Source organism: Chiloscyllium plagiosum, unplaced genomic scaffold (assembly GCF_037043375.1).
Source record: "Chiloscyllium plagiosum isolate Xiang-an unplaced genomic scaffold, Cpla_swu_hap1 HiC_scaffold_13, whole genome shotgun sequence".
Taxonomy (NCBI): Eukaryota; Metazoa; Chordata; class Chondrichthyes; order Orectolobiformes; family Hemiscylliidae; genus Chiloscyllium; species Chiloscyllium plagiosum.
Window position 1 is genome coordinate 112,010,634 of NW_028270151.1, and position 17,602 is coordinate 112,028,235.

The 17,602-nt window shown below is 44.5% G+C and overlaps 1 long non-coding RNA gene across 1 annotated transcript; it reads right to left on the reverse strand.

The window, feature by feature from the left end:
• Positions 1-4,416: 4,416 nt before the first annotated feature.
• On the reverse strand, positions 4,417-16,368 carry LOC148148419 (uncharacterized). The gene is made up of 3 exons (XR_015759067.1): positions 16,269-16,368; positions 7,362-7,621; positions 4,417-4,476 (listed from the first exon to the last, which is right to left on the reverse strand). It is a non-coding gene; the product is annotated as an uncharacterized LOC148148419 (long non-coding RNA).
• Positions 16,369-17,602: the final 1,234 nt, after the last annotated feature.

Here is a 17,602-nt window from a genome sequence, read left to right on the forward strand (position 1 = left end):
ATCCCCTAACTCGACGTCAGGCGTGTTACCAATTCTGTCACTGACCCAAAGACCAGGTTTGGCTGTGACAGTTTGTCTTTCGGTAATGTAAAGTCCACATCAGGGAAACAGCATTCACAAGGTGAAAAATCAGCAAACATAATCACCGTCACTGTTTCACTTGGAATTCCCCACTCTGTGAACCATTTCCTTTCACTTTACTTTCATATTTGAAGTTTTTTTACATTCCAGAGCCTGAACTAATTCAGCGAGAAACCACTGGTCATTTCGAGCCCGTCACCCGGAATGAGGCGAGTTGAACGATGCCTTTCTTGCTGCCAAAACATCAGCGCAGCTCAAAACGAGCTCGGGTTTGCATCAGTCTTGACTTAACTTGCTGCAGTATATCTGCTGAACAACATCAGATTATCACAGCATTGCCTGCTTCACATTGAAACCAAGGGTGATAATATGAACCGACTTGGAAACTTGGAGAGAGAAACACTGCTGACGAAGACGATTATGACGTGAAGAGCAGGCACGAGAGTTTGTTCAGGTCCCAGAGGCTACTGCAGTATCATTGGACATCCCTGCATACGAGTCTGATTTTGCATTGCCAGGAACAGGCTTTCATTCCCAGTTAGGAGATGTAGATTTAATTCTCTTCTTGTGAATTATCAGAATGAAAACTAAATCCTGGCTGCACCCAGAACACACACACGGATCCTGCCAGAACAATTCAGTGATCGATCAGCATCTGTCTGGAAGGACAATGGCAGCAAATACAAGCGAAAGCTATCACAGCAATTACCCCTCCAAGGTTCTCGCGTTTCTCAGTTGAAAATATTTCTCTGTTCCTTCAATGTCACGACGTCGAAACCCTTGCCTCATGGCATTATGCCTGTACCCCGCAACTGAGGACATCCAGGGTTATGCGGAGTAACTCATAATCTCAATCTCTCGAGTAATTGGTGATTGACGGTGCATCCCATCACATTGAGCAATGACTTTATCCCAGTAATACGTTTCCTAAAGCTGCAGTTTCTAAGGGAACACTTGCAAGCTGTCGGGAATAAGTTGGGAAGTGGAACGGCCGAGAGGAAAATGTGAAAGGCAATGATGACTGGGAGGCATGAGACAGCAAGTGAGTGAGGAGCTGGTGTTGCAACGTTCAATGTCAGTGTCAGTATTTACTGACCACTATTCACTCTGACTCACACACTACTCCTTAACAATTCACCGCAATGAGCCCATTCCTCTTAGTGTGAGTTTACCTTTGCTGATATTAACGCGGTTAAAGGTGCCCAAGAGGATGGATGGATCCGCGTTATTCTGTCAGTTTAAACAGTATAAGTTATCAGTTTACAACAAAAGTAATAAGAGATTGCCTCTTCCTGTGCATTTTCAGTGGAGAATATCCAGCTTTGAACTCTTCTGCATAACCAGAGGCTGTTTTAAATTTACATCGAGTAACTGTGAAACACACAAAAAATGAGTCCGAGTTCCTGTGTTCGAATAGTCAAGTAAATGCACGCATAGTTTTGAATCGTTGAGCTTGGGCACTCCCTCAGCCTTAGTTAGTGCAAGTTCCTGTGAAAAAACAGCCGAATATGGGATCAAATCCTGACATCTCAATGTTTATAGGTCTTTCATGAAAAACAGAGTTCCCGACTTCACCTGTGGTTCTGGTTGTGGTGGGAATTCAAATCAATGACTGGATCGAGGTTATAGTTTAAAGACAGCTCCTTCGACATCTCTGCCACGCTGCCACACAAACACCCGCAACCACGTTTTTCAAGATTAGTGTTTCAGCATCGCCTCACTTCAGGCACTTACCCACACGCACTTTCAATGGCGAACTTGGCGTAAGTTCGGTAAGATTTTTGAGGATGTTGCAAGGCATGCAGTGTTTGGACTGTAGCATAAAGCTGAATAGGATGTGAAAATTTTCCCTGGAGCTTGAGGGCTGAGGGATGGGCTTACAGAGGTTTAAATCAATATGAAGGAGACGGGAGAGTAATTGGTCAATGAACATTTCTTCCCAAGACAGGCAAGTTCAAAACAAGGGAACACTGTTTTAAGGGGAAAGTGGTAAAATTTAAAAAGGATCTGAAGTACATTGTGTTTTTCATACAGAAAGACTTGCGTGTTTGGAATGAGTTGTCAGATTTAGTGGTGGGGTCTGGTATACTCTCAACATTTCAAAGGCATATTGATCTGTATACAGACAAGAAAGTTGAAAAAGAATAAACTTGAAAATTTGGCAAATACAGCAGTTGTTTACGGGCTCAGCCCCTCTGAGATGCTGCAGTGGCGATCACCAGTTTGAATAGGCACTCATCACTTGGTCAGTGTGTTGAGCTGGTTTTCTGGAAGATGGTTAGATTAGATTCCCTACAGTATGGAAACAGGCACTTCAGCGCAACTAGTCCACACCGACCCTCCAAAGACTCACCCACCCAGACCAATTTCCCTCGAACTAATGCACCGATCATTATGGGCAAATTAGCATGTCAAATTCACCTGTCCCGCACATCTTTTGAGTGTGGGAAGAAACTCACGCAGACGCAGGGAAAATGTGCAAACTATGCACAGGAATCAAACGTGGAACACTGGTGCTGTGAGGCAGCAGTGCAAACCACTGAGCCACGGTGCCGCCCTAAAATGGGATGGAGAACGCAGCTAGCCACCCCGCAATCTCTCACATGCAAAGCGAGTACTCTCCCATTTGAGATAACTCCCATAGGCTGCTTCGGTTAAAACCAGCAACGAATCATTTTTTTCTGGTATTAGGCTGCCAATGACCATTCTTCTTGACACATTCCCAACTTCTCAGTGGGAGATTTTGGCTGCAGAAAATACCTCACAAATCATGTTGCCCGCACAACTCTCCAGCGAAACCAAAAAGTGACAACTCATGAACAGAAGCAGAACTGACAAAGAGAACATATTTTCAGACACACGGACTCATGAATGCTGTCTGTGAGGCAGAGCGAGTCGTCTGAGTCATGAGCTGCTCACACAAATTGCAGCGAGGCAATTCCAAATGGTGCTTTCAACGTAGTGGCGCCTTAGTGCACCAATCCTTCCAGGAAAGTGCTCAAGTAACATGAATCAGAACTGACTAACAATGAACCATGAAAAGTGAAGATTACCAATTACAGTCTCGATTAGATGAGGTTAACAATTGGGCTGATGTCTCCATCGGATCGAGAGGACCAATCACCAGCCTCTCTCATCAGGACAGAAATTAAGGAAATTAGGGAAAAGGATCAAGTTTCATATCGCAATTTTCCTCATTTTCGCAACAACAACAGAAAACTGCGAGCAGATCCAATGTCGAACCTAATTTCACGTTAACATTCACTTTCAGAGAAACGGTGAAAAATGCAAATTGTCTGGAATATGAAAGATTGGCGCAGCCTGTTTTTGAGTCGCATATTCTGCTGGTGGCCTTTCGAGCTGGTCCAGAAAGTGATAACTATAGCAGAAGGGGAAAACATGGGCACTGACATGTTGGTTGTTTTCTGCTGTGCCACATCACAACCGGCTTAGAAGAAATGACTGCTTTTTTTTCTGTTCAACTTTAACAAAACGCATCCCTGCAATACGTTGCCAGCTTAGTCCATTAGCACACGTGGCCGCGCAGGGATGCAAACACAAGCCTTCTTAAGAAGTGGAATCTGAAATCAGAGTCTCAGGTTGCTCAGCCACGCGAGCACACAGGCCAAAACCGGAAACCCAAGAGCATGTACCTGATGATACCCTGCAGCATACTCACAGCAACTGCACCAGTTCTGCAGAATAAACGGTGGGAAGGAATTGCTCGACCTGAGCGGTCGTGCTTGTTGTTCTCATCAGCAAATCTGGCTTTGAATTTGCTAGCCCATATCTGCTGCCATGCTGAAACGGAATGCAATTCCGATTAGTCGCTGTGTGAAACTTTGTTCATTTTCTCTCCTCAGATAAAGTGATCACTGGAGATGATGAATTCTGCTCCGGCCAGAAACGCCGACTCTCCTGCTGCTCAGATGAACTGAAAAACTGATTTAGCACTGGAATCCGTGAATGGCAGAACACGTAGCAAGATTATTCGAAACCCGGAGCCAATAACAGTTCCAACTTTCCTTTTATTTCTCCATAATAGTGCATTATCCAGCAGAGCCATGAGTAACTGCCACCTGGCTGCAAGCTGAGTTGGAAACCTATGTGGGAATCAACGACATGTGACTCACTTATTGTCGGTAAATCAAACAGTTCTCACTTTGAGGTGTACAAATATTAGTTTCTATATATATTCAGGGAAGGTCAAAGGCGATCTGAGATGTCAAAGAGGTGGTCGCTGTTCGTGATTGCTCTTTGTTCGAGTTGTGAAAAGGTTTCCCACTTTAGTTGCATTCACGTTTCTTGTTGATGACTGAATCCGACAGAAGGTGTTTCACCAGAGCTGTACTTGACTTGCATTCCTCTCCCTCGCTGTCATACTTTCCTGGAACTCTGAGAGAACAAGAAAACAAAATACATACTGTCATTCGGCAGCCTGTCTGTGATTTCCTCATTTTCAGTTACAACATGGCTTAGACTTCAGGCCACACGGTAATATTAGTAACAGTATGAGAACAAGAGTCGATAGTTCATCTGTGCCTGTAAATCTGTTCATTCCTGTTGTTGACTGAATGAACTGTATCCGTGCCTGCTGCTTCGAAACTCGAATATGTGAACTGCTCCAAACTATGATTGAGGATTTCTGGTTTTGGTTGACACACGTTGAGAAACGCCAGGCAGCGTTCAAATGAAGCTTTCACAGCACATTTTCGGATGCATTTGACAGAGACGAACATCATGAATCCATTGTTCACTGTGACAGAAGGAAATGAATGCTCTTCTTGTTACTGATCCAGGCCACCTTCGCATGTCGAACAAATGCGGTACTGTTGTTACAGAAAGGATCAGTGCCCGGTAACTGTGTCCTTAAAGAGGACATGATTGAAAGAATAAAGAATACCATGTTGAAATATCCAGGAAATATTGGCTGTAATTTGCAGACAATTTTTCCTGCCGCGCCAAGACAGAGGAACATATGTAACGGCACTCTTAAACAGAATGGCCAGCAGTGATATAGACATCGCCACATATGAAGGACCACTGCGAATAGAAATTTGAAAATGAAATTCAGGCAGCAGGTATTCGGAATTATATTCTTTTCACCGCTACAGTAGTATTGGGCGAGTAAATACAAAACAAGGTTTGCTGATGAGAATGCAATAAAACCCCATCGATCATGATATGAAAGACTGTCGTCCGGAAAGAGGGAACAACAATGTTTCTTCTAAGCTTTGAACTGGGCCACTTTCGCACAGACTGATACTGCTACTCTCCAGAAAAGATCAGGGCCCGCGGCATGCACTCTTAGAAATGGTGACCATCAGTGCTGGAAATATCCCTGCATATTCAAAACAAGGAAGAATGCATATCGAATAAAAGCGTAGATGGCAATAAATTGCACTTGTATTCCCTTTCACCACAACAGCTAGAATGTGCGGGGATATACAGAGTAAGGTTTACTGACCAGGTCAGAAAGCAATTACCTCCACATATCTTGACACACAAGCCTATCTTTCTTTCTGTACGATTTTTTTTGAAGCGTCGATCCTTTCCGTAGGAGATGAAGATGATTACTGCTCCCGCGCAGGATCACAGTGGGGCCAGAGACCCGATCGAGCTGCTCAGAACAGTTCGTGTTTGCCGAGAATCACTGAAACTGAGATTGATGACACGGAGACACGGTGTAACAGCTGCCAAGACATGTGGAGGGCTTTGGGACGGATTAGGACCCAAAAAGACTGGGAAAAAGACTGGATTCTAAGACTGGGGAGTAAGTGTTCAGGGAGAGGACTGGAGAATGGGGTTAAGAATGATATAAGGCAGAATCGAATGGCGGAGCAGACTAGATATTCTGAAAGCGCTAACCGTCCTCCTATGTCTTCCAATCTCTGGCCATCTGGTATCTAAGGAAATAGAAACAGAGTTATTTGTTCAGTTGGAAGTCCCTGGCAAAGTGAGAGATAGAACAAGCATGATACAATTTTAGAGACTGGGAAAATGGTTGGAGAGGAAGCAATAAAAGTGAAGCTGAATATAAAGTTTGAAGTCAGGACATATTCAATAAAAAGGAAGTTTGCAGAAAGGCAGAGGGACATGGAGATGGAAAAAGAAGTGTCACCAGTCCCGGAATCTCATTCGGTTTTCATTTTCAAGATGCGACCGGACCTGCTGAGCTTTTCCAGCAATTTCATTTGTTGATTCTGAAAAAGAAGATGGGAGTGATCCTGGACCAATCAGCTCTCCCATGTTCTGGGAATATTTGACTTACCCGCTCGATCAGATCACGTCTGTCCCACACTGAAACCTCAGAATCCTTTCCCACCCCCATCCTCGTTACTGGCACTAAACTGTTCATTACATAAACTTACATGAGCACACAACAAGAACAACTGCAAAACGTTCAGGGAGAACTCCGTTCCGTTCCATCAGCACCTTCTGAATCAGTTAATTTTTGTTCAGGACCCATGAGACATTAAGCCGTCTCTGTCAGACCACTAACAAATGGCCATTCGCGTTCTGTGTCTTTGAACACTTTGGTTGGTGCACGGATGTAATGGAATCTCACGTTTTGAAATGGACATCATTCATTGTATTTTCAGCTGCACTGATAAAGTTGTCTCTGGCGCTTCCAGTAAAGTGCAGTCAGTTTCCACTCTGAAACCGACATATGATCAAAGCAGGAGGACATATGTGTCAGCGAAAACAACAAGAATGCTCCACCAGCGTTGGCTTACAATTCCGCATGTGGAACGAAGAGCTGGAACTCTATGAGACAGTGAAAACGACTATTATGTGGCTTGGACGCACGACTTTCTGATTAAACAACTTACATTGCGCCGAACTGAGATTTCCAGCTTTGGCACACGATGAATTAGTTTGCTATTTCATTCTGAGCATAATTCACCTGACACAGCAATTTGCAAAGATCCAGCTCATTCCTCCCAATCACAAATAACATAATTCACATCTTTCACTTTTGTTACTTCGTCAAAACACTACAATCTATTTAACACTTGTCCCGGCATTTAAGATTAAACCTGAATATTTTCATATGAAGTGATTTCCAGTCACTCTGGCAGACAGTAAATCAGTTGAAAAATTACCTTAGGAAACCCAACCATTTCTGTTTACAGTATTGGCAATTTCCCATCTACTGACAAGACAGAGTCCTCACAATCATCATTTTCTTTGTTCTTCCTGCCTAAAACGTGTACCACTTCTTATTTTCAAGACAGCAGTTTTGTTTATCAGACGTTCAAAGAACAGGAACAACCTACCAATCTCCTGAAGCCGTTTCCAATTTAAAATGGAAGTTTTGTTCCTTTCCCACGGGATGAGTTTCCACGAACTGTGTCCCAGGGTTTGGCAGAAAGCCCTGATTGAAGCTGCAGTGGCCGCTTTCAGTTGGCATCGGGGGATTGGAGAACGTGGTGTCGTATTCTGCTCCGTGTAAACGTCTTGCTCTCTGTGGACTCGGGGTGAATCATGGATGAGTTTTCGGAGCGACACTGCCTTCCAGTCTCAGGCCATCTGCTATCTAAGGAAATAGAAACAGAGTTATTTGTTCAGTTCGATGTCCTGGGCAATGTGAAAGATGGATGCAAAATTGGAGACTGGGAAAATGGTTGGAGAGGAAGTAATAAAAGAGAAGCTGACATAAAGTTGGAAGTCAGGAGACATTCAATAAAAAGGAAAAGTGTGCGAAAGCAGGTGGAGATAGACATGGAAAAGAAGTGTCACTAGTCCCGAAGTCTTAAATCGATTTATATTGCCACGATGCTACCAGACCTGCTGAGATTTTCCAGTAATTTCATTTGTTGGTTTAGAAACAGAAGATGGCAGTGATCCTGGACCAAACAGTTCTCCCGTGCTCTGGGGATATTTGACTTACTGTGCCTATGTCCCACACTGAAACCTCACGATCCTGCCGCACCTCCACCCTCGTTACTGACAATATACTGTTCATTACGTTAAACACAAGAAGAACAATTGCAAAACGTTGAGGGAGAGTACCCTTCGGTTTCCATCAGAACAATCTGAATCACTGAAAATTGGTTCAGGACCCATGTGAAATTGATCCGTCTCTGTCAGACCCCTAGCAAGTGGCCATTCGCTTTCCGTGCCTTTGAACACTTTGGGTGGTGCACGGTTGGTTTGGAACCTCACGTTTTGAAACGGACATCATTCATTGTATTTTCGGCTGTACTTATAAAGTTGTCTCTGGCGCCTCCAGTAAATGGAAACAGTGTTCACTCAGAAACCGACGTGTGATCAAAAACAGGCGGACAATGAAAGCAGCAAGAACATTCCCCTGAGAAGGGTTGCAATACTGCACGTGGAACGAAGAGCCGGAATTGTATTAAGCAGTGAAAGCGCCCATTGTGAGGCTTGCACCCACCACCCTCAGATTAAGCATCTCACACTGCACCGACTTGGCTAACCTAGCACGGTGCAATGTGGATTAGTTTGCTATTACATTGCGAGCATAATTCATCAGCAATTTGTTCGGATCCAGTCCATTCCTCCTCATCACAAAAATATCATTCACACCTTTCATTTCAGTTATTCCTTCAAAGCATTACAATCTATTCAGCAGTTGTCCCGGGATTTAAGGTTCAACCTTATTATCTTCATATTTTTATCCTCACCTTTATGTCGCTGATGTGATTTCCAATCACTCTGACAGACAGTCAATCAGTCGGGAAATTACCTAAGGAAACCCAATCATTTCCGTTTACAGTGTTGGGCATTTCCCATCTGCTGACGAGACAGAGTCGTCTCAATCAACACTTTCTTTGTTCTTTCTACCTAAAACCTTTACCACTTCTTATTTACAAGTCAGGAGTTTTATTTATAACATGTTCCAAGAACTGGAGCAACATTCTAATGTCCTGAAGCCCTTTCCAATTTAAAGTGAAAGTTTTGCTCCTTTCACACGGGAAGAGCTGTTACGAAGGAAGGAGTTTCCACGAGTTGTTTCCCATGGCTTGGCAGAAAGTCGCTGATTGAAGCTGCAGTCTCCGCTTTCTGTTGGCATCGGGTGCTTGGAGAAAGTGATGTCGTATTCTGCTGCGTGTAAACGTCTCACTCCCTGCAGACTTGGGGTGAATCATGGATGAGTTTTCCCAGTTACAATGTCAATACATAGTCGGGGTAAATGCTTGTGCTGACATATTTGAGGCTTATTCCCTGGGTGTGCTCGTACCACCAACATTTCAGCCAACTGCGCTGACCATTTGAGATTTAGAAACTGGCAACGCAGATATCCAAAAGCAATGTCATCGACGGGATATGAGGTTACGTCGGACAGCAGGAACTTGCGTTGTTTTCAGAGACGGTCGCTGATTTTATCACCGAGAGGGTAAGCACACTGAGGAGCTGCAAATACTCAAATTAAAAGGCATCCACACATGCGCAGTTCACTCACATACATCTCCACATAGTAGCTCACTTACGATGCTGGTATTTGAAGCCACGATTCGAAAGAAACTGAAGCTTAAAACCCAGCATATTAGACTGGTCGACCACGCTACCACACAAAAGTCAACGCTCAGATTTGTTATGACTCGTGTTTCTGAATCGATTCACTTCAGGCACTTAGACCTCGCAGATTATGTAATGAAATTGGCGTAATTTAAGAAGAAAGACGAAAGAAAATGTACAGACAAGGAACAGGCCCTTCATCCATTCAAGCCTGAGCCGATCCAAATCTACTGTTTAAACCGGTCACCCAATTCCTAAGCATCTGTATCCCTCTGCTCCCCACATCCTCAACGATCTGTCCAGATGTATCTTAAATGTATCTACCGTGATGCCCTCTCCCGTCTCTGCTGGGAACGCGTTCCAGACACCCACCACCTGCTGTGTCAAGTAGTTGCCGCGTGTATCGCTCTTAAACTTTTCACCTCTCACCTTGAACGCGTGACCTCTCGGCATTTAATCCTTCAACTGGGAAATAAAACTTTTCTCTATCTACCCTGCCTGTACCCTTCATGATTTTGTAAGCCACAAAAAGCTCCCCGTCAAACTCCTTGTTTCTAATGAAAACAAACCTAACCTACTCAACCTCTCTTCCTAGATTGCACCTTCCATACGAGGCAACATCCACTTAAACCTTTTCCGTGCCCTCTCCAAAGCGTCCACATCCTTTTGGTAATGTGGCGACCAGAAATTTGCACAGTATTCTAAGTGTGGCCAGACCAATGTATTGTTCAATTTTAACATGACTTGCCAGCCATTTTATTCAATACCCCATCCAATGAAGCCAAGCATACTATATGCCTGCTTGACTACTCTATCCACTAGTGCAGCATCCTTCAGTGTATAATGGACCTTCACTCACAGATCTCTCTGTCCATCAACTTTTTTTTTCCCAAAGCTCTTCCGTTCATTGTATATCCACATCTAGAATTAGACTGACCGAAATGCGTCACCTCACAGTTGTCTGTTTTGAACTCCAGCTGCCACTTTTCCGCCCAACTTTCCAGTATATCTATATCCTCCTGTATTCTTTAACAGTCACTTATACTTTCTGCTAGTCCAGAGTTCTTCGTGTCATCTGCAAACTTTCTGATCATTCTAACAGTGCTCTCTTCCAGGTCATTTATGTATATGGGGAGAAAGTGAGGTCTGCAGATGCTGGAGATCAGAGCTGGAAATGTGTTGCTGGAAAAGCGCAGCAGGTCAGCCAGCATCCAGGGAACAGGAGAATCGACGTTTCGGGCATAAGCCCTTCTTCATTTATGTATATCACAAACAACAGTGACCACAACACTGACACCTGTGGAGCACTACTGGTCATCTTTCTCCATTTCCAGAAACTCCATTCAACTGCCATTCTCTCTCTCCTATTGCTCAACTAATTCTTTATCCACCTGTATCGAACACCCTGCACACCATGTTACTTTACGTTCTGTATTTGGTTACCAGGGGGAACCTTATCTAACTCCTTACTGTAGTGCATGTATATGTCATCAACAGCCTTTCCTTCATCTATCAACTTGGGCACTTCCCCGAAAAACTCTGTGCCTCTCACTGATATGCACATTATTTTATAAATATAAATAGATCCTATCCCTCAGTACCTTCTCCAGCAACTTTCCCAACGCTGATGTTAGGCGACTTGTTCTGTAGTTATCCATAATATCCCCACTGTCCTTCTTGTACAGGGGACAATATGAGTAACGTTCCAGTCGGCCAGAACCTCACCTGTGCTGAAGGATGCCACGAAGATATCTGTCAGGGCCCCAGCTATTTCCTCTCTCACCTCTCTGAGGAACCAGGGATAGATCCCATCCGTTCCTGAGGATTTGTCCACATTAATTACCACTAGCCTGCCCAACACAGCTTCCCTACTTATGTCAACATGATCCAGATAAATCAAATGTCTTACTCTAGACTCAAAATTCATCATGCTCCTCTTCTCAGTGAACACTGATGCAAAATAATCATTCAGAATCATACCCACTCTCTCAGATTCGATATCCAGCCTTCCTTCATTTTCCTTTAGTGGACCAATCCTTTCTCTGGTTACCCGTTTGCTTCTTATATATGAATAATAGGCTTTGGGATTCTCCTCAATTGTGCTAGCGTGAAGTTGTTTCATGACCCCTTTTAACCCCCTTCATTCCTCGTTTAAGACTTGTCCTACTCTTCTCATGTTCCTCCAGGGACCATTATGTTCAGAGCTGCCGGGGCGTTGTGTATGCTTCCCTTTTCCTCTTGGCGAGTCGTACAATTGTCCTGTCATCAACAGTTCACGAATATTGCCTTTCACATCCTTTGCCTTCAACGGGATATGCCTATCCTGCACTATATTTAACCTATGTTTGAAAGCCTGCCACATATGAACTGTGGTCTTTCCTACAAATAGCTGTGTCCAATCCACATTTCCGACCTCCTACATTATTTTGATATAATTAGCTTTGGCCCAGTTTAGTACTCTTTCCTCAGGACCACTCTCATCTTTGTAAATGAGTATTCTAAAACTTACAGAATATTGGACACTTCCCAAAGAAATCACCCACGACATCTGCTATCACCAGCCCTGGCTTATTCCCCAATATCAGTTCCAATATGGCCTATTCCATCGTCGGACTATTGATATACCGCTCCAGAAAACTCACCTGGAGGCTTCTTACAAATGGTATACCATCCAGACCTCTGACGCTAAGAGTATCCTGGTCAATGTTGGGAAAACGGAAATCTTCAGTCAACACTAAATTATTGCCTCTACGTCTTTCCATGGTCTGTTTAACTATTTTTTTCTTACACCTCACGCTCACTGTAATACAGCCTCAAAAATCTAACCTCACCCTTCTTATTTCACTGCTCCATCCATAGTGTCTCACGACCCAAGCCCGACATGGTGTCCTCCTTTCACACAGCCATGAAATCATCCCTGACCAGCAATGCAACTCCTTCCCCTTTTTTACCTCCCTGTCCCTTCTGAAGCAAATATATCCGATAACATTTGGTTGCCAACCATGCCCTTCCTTCAAATAAATCTCTGTGACCGCAATAACGTCATATTCCCAGGCACCAACCTAAACCCTAAGTTCATCTATCTATACTCCATGCATTAAAGTAGATGCATTTCAGGACACCAGTTCTTTTGCATTCATCTGCTCTCTGTCTATTCTTCCCATTACTAATGTTATCTTCCTGATTCTTAGCGTTTCCAGTTTCCACCTCACTGCTGACTTGTTTACTCTTGTGGTTCCCAGCCCCCTGCCACATTAGTATAAAACCTCCCCAACAGCGGTAGCAAAAACTACCCAAAGGACATTCGTTCCCGTCTGGTTCAGATGTACATCGTCAATTTTCTTATACTCCCACATTCCCCAGAACTGGTCGCAAAATCCAACAAATCTGAAACCCGCAAGCAGCACCATTCCTCAAGTCACGTGTTCATCGTGCCTTTTTTTTATTCATTTCTACGCTGGCAGTCACATGGCACCGGCAGTAATCCCGAGATTACTACCTTTGAGGTCCTCCTCTTTAATTTCTCTCCTAGCTCCCTGAATTCTCCCTGCAGGTCCTCATCTCGTTTTTTTTTTCGTTGGTGCCTGTATGCACCAAGACAACTGGCTGTTTACAATCCCCTTTTCGAACGGTCTTCAGCCGATGGGCGACATCCGTCGCCTGAGAACCTGGGAGGCAACAAAACTCTCCAGAATTGCTGATGCTCCACAGTGAGTCCACCCGCAGCTCCAGAGTGACCACGCGGTCAAACAAATGCTGCAGCTGAACACACTTCTTGCAAGTGTAAGTTTAGCAAACCTTTACAAGGTTTACAAGCTTATAAAATCATAAGGAAAACAGACAAAGTAAAGATTATACGGACCCCACCACCAAGGATATATTTCCCTCCCCTCCTCTATCAGCTTTCCGTAGAGACCACTCCCTCCGCGACTCCCTTGTCAGATCCATACCCCCCACCAACCCAACCTCCACTCCCGGCACCTTCCCTTGCAACCGCAGGAGGTGCAACACTTGCGCCCACACCTCCCCCCTCACTTCTCTCCAAGGCCCCAAAGGAAACTTCCATATCCGCCACAGATTCACCTGCACCTCCACCCACATTATCTACTGCATCCGCTGCAGCCGGTGTGGCCTCCTCTATATTGGGGAGACAGGCCGCCTACTTGCGGAGCGATTCAGAGAGCACCTCTGGGCCACCCGGACGAACCAACCCAATCACCCTGTAGCACAGCATTTCAACTCCCCCCCCACTCCACCGAGGATATGCAGGTCATTGGACTCATCCACCGCCAAACCACAACAACGCGACGGTCGGAGGAGGAGCGTCTTATCTTCCGACTGGGAACCCTCCAACCACAGGGGATGAACTTGGACTTCACCAGTTTCTTCATCTCCCTCCCCCCACCTTGTCTCAGCCGAATCCCTCCAGCCCGGCACCGCCTTCCTGACCTGCAGTCTTCTTCTTGACCTCTCCGCCTCCACCCAACTCCGACCTATCACCCTCACCTTGACCTCTTTCCACCTATCACATTTCCAACGCCCCTCCTCCAAGTCCCTCCTCCCTACCTTTTATCTTCTCCTGCTGAACACTCTCTGCTCATTCCTGAAGAAGGGCATGTGCCCGAAACGTCGAATCTTCTGTTCCCTAGATGCTGCCTGACCTGCTGTGCTGTTCCAGCAATAAAGTTTCAGCTTTACAAGGATTTGCAAGGTTTGCACTGCTTGGACATGAGAACGAAACTGAATAAGCTTCGTCAGATTCCCAGGAGCTTCAGTGCTTAGATATGGCCTCACAGAAGCTTATAAAATCATAAGGAAAACAGACAAAGTAAATAGTCAGGGAGCACTTTTTCACAAGACACGCGAGTTCAAATCTACATAGCAAACGTTTAATGCGAGAGAGGAAACATGAGGGACACATGTTTTTCACACAGAACTTTTGTTTGTGTGAATTGAATTGCCACATTTAGTGGCTGAGTCTGGTGCACTCACAACATTACTAAGGCATCTGAATGGGTTTATAGACAGGAAGACCTCGGAGAGATAAGGCAAAAATATTGGCAGATATGTATGGATTAATTTCGGTTATCTCTTCAGCAAAGGCAAGTTGGATGGCGGGAGTTGTTTCCATGCTCGACAACTCTGAGATGCTCCAGCCACCGGCAACGGTTTGAATACACCATTTGCAAAAAAACGCATGATGTTTGTTACTCAGTCAGCCAGTTTGGCTATTTTGTTTGGAGGATGGATGGGCCCAACCGATTCAGAGATGAAGGTTTTCCGGATATTTGCTTCCAATGAACATTCTTCTTGACACTTTCCCAAGTTCGCCATCAAAGATTATGGCTGAAGAAAAATACCTCCCATATCGCATTACCCACTTTGCTCTCCAGCGAATCCAAAAACTGACAGCTCTTAACGTGGAACAGAATTAAAACTGAAAAGGCAGTACCATGATCAGACACACTGAAGCTTAAGTGCTGTCTGTGAGGCACTGTGAGTCGTCTCTGACATGAACCGCTCGCACAAGTAACAGCGAGGCAATTCCAAACCTACTGGAGATTTAGTTTATTGCCAAGTCCCAGAAAGTGCTCAAGTATCATATAACAAAAGAACAACAACGAACCATTCAAAGTGAACATTTCCAATTATATCCGTGATTAAATTAGGCCATCAATGCGCCAGTGCCCCCATATGATCGCGAAAGCCAATCACCTTTCTCCCTCACCAGGACAGTAACGAAGAAAATGAAAGTATAGCAACGTTTCACATCGCAATTGCCCACCTTTTCGGCACAGCATCAAAAAACGGCGAACAGATTGAATGCAGGATCTTCTTTCGAAATATCGGTGAAATAACTATGTCTATGCACTTTCAGAGTAAACGGGGAACAACACAAGTTGTCTAGAATATGAATAACCAACATAGACTACTTGGGTCCCAGATTCTACTGATGCACAGATTTTCATATGTAAAGGTACCTTGGGTGATTGCCCTATACCCAGAAATCTTCTGGCTGCCTTCTGTTTGTCCTGTCACATTAAACGTGTGCTGCTCTCATCGAATTTGTAGTTCTTGCCATTTGTCCGTATTGCAACTAGGGATAGCTGGTCGTGGCAACTCGTGACTGCCACACAAATTCGTTGCCAAAATTGCATTGTCCCGCAACGTGATTCGCAGTGCACGAACTTCGCAACGAGGATATGCCACACGGCAAGTTAAAAAGCACGCTTCCATTTATTAAAGTAAGTTTCTGACAACCAGATTCCTCCTTACACTCGGAATTATGACAACACATAAACCAACAGCCTCTCTCAGAGACAAGTGACCAATGCCCATCTTGTGCCGGACAAACATAGTTGACAACATTGCACGCAGGGACTGCACAGAAAACTATAGAGGAGAAGCAGACAGACGACCATCGAGCTGCATTCATGCAGTTCATTTACCCTGTAAACCCCATGCACAGCTGTTCCTTGTAGGTACACACAGGGCACTGAGTGTCTCTGACTCCGGGACTTGGACATGGATTATATGACTGTCTGCAGCGCTGGTTACTTCCTTGTGTGAGGTCACTCCCGATGGAACATATGTAAAACATGATAGCTCATTGAGGAATACATCCAAAATAGTACCCAAGAGACGTATTTCTGTTGTGCTTCAGGTCCAAGAACACCCAGGTCAATAGCTCCCTTGCTTACCTCTGCTGGTCATGTTCGCCAAGAGATCTAGCAAATTGCCAAGTTTGATTTTCCTTTCAATCAACAATTTTGACTCAGTTTGGCTGCAAATATCTTTTCGTAACTTTGTGCTTTTCTTCTTTTACATTAGTGTCTCGCACCTTACAATTGACATCAGAGTTAGGAGATGGAAGCATTGAGCCCATCAAGTCAGCGACAGCTTTCAATGAGATCATGGCTGATTTGGTTAATGTTCAACTCTGCTTTTGAGTCAGTTCTCATGGCCGAGTGGTTTAGGTGATAGGTTAAAAATCCATTCAGGTTTCCCTGCGCAGGTCCGAATCCAGCTGACTCCGCTATGAATGACTTGCTGCTGGGCGAAATTTCGCTCAAAGTTCAGAAAACCTATTTTGCAAACCAGGCCGGTAATTGAATTAGACTTTGGAACTCGAGTTCTTCATCAGGAATGTTCCACCTTTAAAAAATTATCTCTCTTTCTCTTTCCAGATACACTGCTCGACACATCGGGTTTCTGCAGTTGTTATTGAACGTCCTGAGCAGAAGTGCTGCTTTTCATTAGATTCCTTTAATCCCTGTCCACTGTTCTCTGACTCGGGTCAGTGGCAACACTTCCTCCTGCTCGTCAAAGTGCTCATTCCCCACCGCTCCCTCTCGCATCATTACAAACAACCGCAGGAAATTGCCACTTAACCGTCTTTGTTCCATACTGAAACTCACCAGCCTCTGGAATCTCTCCACCAAACGGGACTTCTCATCACTGGACATAGTGCATAGCAGAGGTTTCCGAAGCTTCACTGTGAAAATATTGTCAATTGGCAGTTGGAAAAATGTTATGGAGCCAAACCAATCCAGGCACCAGCTTTGGGAATCTTGAGAAACTCTTTGGGAAGTGGAATCAGAGGAGAATGCAGAAGGGTGAGCTGTCGGACCGAGCAGAGGCCAGAATATTGACTCTGATGTTGTCGGGACAGGAACTGGTCTGAGACATTGAAAACATTCTCACCCCTGTACATGGGGAATAGAAACTTCATCTGGACTCTGCGACAATGAAAATCTCTGGAACACACAAGGCACTGAGAGGCAAAAAAGGAGATTATCCCTGATGGAGGTGAGCTGGTTCCTAGTGACATGGGTGCGTCTGTCTTGGGGGTATCAGACTGTTAAAATGTCTCCATAATGAATGGTTCAGTCTTTCATTTAGAAAAGTAAAACTGATAGAGGACAGTAGTCGTTCAGGGAATGGCACATTGAATTTGGAATTCAGTCACGGACTGCTTTAGAGGATCATCGAATTTGTTCGGTTGGAAGTTTCAGCGCATTCGACTGTGAACTGA